We start from the raw sequence: 2,420 nt of genomic DNA on the forward strand, positions 1-2,420 counted from the left end.
ACTAGCAAAGCATTGTGTTGCTCCAGTATCTATGAAAGCATTTATAAACTTTTTTGTTATTTTTATAGTAATAAATGTAGCATTGTTACTCAGTCTCTGAGTCTGTTTCCGAGACATATTCAAAAATATAGTCTAAGTTATCATCAGATTCTTCTAAAGGTTCCATGAAACAAGACTTAGCAATTTCTATTTGTTTAGTAAGATCCTTTTTGTCCTTCTTTTTCGGACATTCATTTGCATAGTGTCCTTTTTCTTGACAATACCAACACTTACAATTTTCTTTTTTATTTGGGCAATAATCACTTTTTTGTCTCTTGTTTTTATTGTTATTTCTTTTTCTAAAATACCTCTTTTTCCTCCAGTTTGGATAGTATTTTCTTTTTCTAAATTGATATTTTCTTTTTCTTTGAAAATTTTTATTAAGACCATATTTTTGAGGTATCTCTTCATTATCCTGACAGCAAATTCTAATTATATTTGCAAATCTTTTTTGAGTTGCTTCTTGCATACAACGTTCTTTTATTTCCTCTCTTATTGCAGAGGTTGCTCCACCAAAATTATTTTCAATTGTTCCTCTATTTATTTCTCTTATAAATCTTCCCATAATAAATTTCTCTACAAATAAAATAATTTTTCTTTTATTTTTCTTTTAATTTCTATCTCCTATTATAACGGTTATCTTTATCATCACCATTTATCACGTACAATGTTTATTTTTTTTATCAATTTTTCTGTTCACTTGTCGATTCTTTCTCTTTTTAGAGTAAAACAACTTCTTTTTCTTTTATTTGTTATTATTATTATTTGCGATGTGTTTTTACCGTTTTGTTTTCCCCTGCCATGTCCATATGTAATTTATGCACACGACGAAGAAGAAAGAATATAATAATTTAGTATGTATAATAGTACTAACTTAATCTTATTCGATCTCAATAATAAAGTTGCTGCAAATAAAAAAATATATATTTCAATTTATTTGAATGAATCTCTCAAAAAAAATCAAAGTATCAAATAAAAAAAAAAGCAAAATTTTTTATTGTTTCGTATTTAACTAATTTTAAAAATAAATTAATTACATAAATTTACAACACATTTAAAATAATACAATTATATACAAAATGCTTTTCGAATATATTTAAAATTATACAAGTAGAATTTAAAATTCAAAAATACACTTCCAAAATTATAAGAATGAACACTAATTATTTTATTAACATATCCAAAATTCGTGTTAAAATAATTTGTTTATCCATTTAAATTTATAAAATTTTACAATAAATAATTGATTGACACATCTATAAATCAACTGTAAATAAGTGTGCTCATTATTCGAAAGATGTAGATTATATGTTCATAAAAATTAATTTTTTTCAATTATAACATATTTAAAATTCTTAAGTTATATACAAAATATTTTTGAAACACATTTAAAATCATAAATTTAAAATGATTGATTTTTTAATTGTAACACATTTAAAATTATTAAGTTATATACAAAATATTTTTAAAACATATCCAAAATCATAAATCTAAAATTTTTATATTTGGATGTGTATTTAAATTATAATCGATTAGTAATTAAAAATCTTAAAATCGAAATAGGAATTTTAAAATTTCAATTTCAATTTTATTTAGTTTATATTTTGGATGTGTATTTAATTTTAAAAGGACACCAAATTTATTGGATGTATTTGTTTTAATTTTTTTAAATTATTGTAATAAAAGCTTGAATAAAGGACCAAGCTTAAAGGATACCTGGTTGAACCAGATTATTAATTAAAAGAGTAAAGTGACAAATAAATTTGTGAAAATTTATATTTTGGACATATTAATTTCTAAAGAAAAAAGTATTAATAAAGTCTTTTAGAATAGCAAATGTAGAGACACTACCTTCAAATTAGTCTCTATTATTAGGGAATTGATTCTTTCAATTTTTTTTTTAACAATTAAGGGAGTAAAGTGTGAATTCTTACCATTAATTTTATAAGTGGAATCAAAAGAAAACATGAGAGAAAAAACATTGAACGGTTAGAAATTACACTTTAATCTTTCAATTATTTAAAAAAATTGAGAGGATCCATTTTCTTATAATTAGGGTAGTGACTAGTGAGGGTCTTAATTTTAACTACTTTATCCACATTGTTATCCTAAAAAATTTTATTGGTATTTTTTTTTTTAGAAACTAATTTATTCGAAAAATAAATTTTCAGAAATTTATTTGTCACTTTAGTTTAGTTAAAATTTGTAAATTTATGAGTAATAATAAAAAAAATTGGTTTTTTAGGATATAAAAGTGAGAAATTAGTCTCTAATTTTTTAAACTTTTATATTAGATATATTGCTTTTCAAAAATATAAAACAATAATAAGTGTATTATATTTATACTAAAAATAAGTTATCAAATTAGTTATTTCACTTAT

Source organism: Arachis ipaensis, chromosome B04 (genome assembly GCF_000816755.2).
Source record: "Arachis ipaensis cultivar K30076 chromosome B04, Araip1.1, whole genome shotgun sequence".
NCBI lineage: Eukaryota > Viridiplantae > Streptophyta > Magnoliopsida > Fabales > Fabaceae > Arachis > Arachis ipaensis.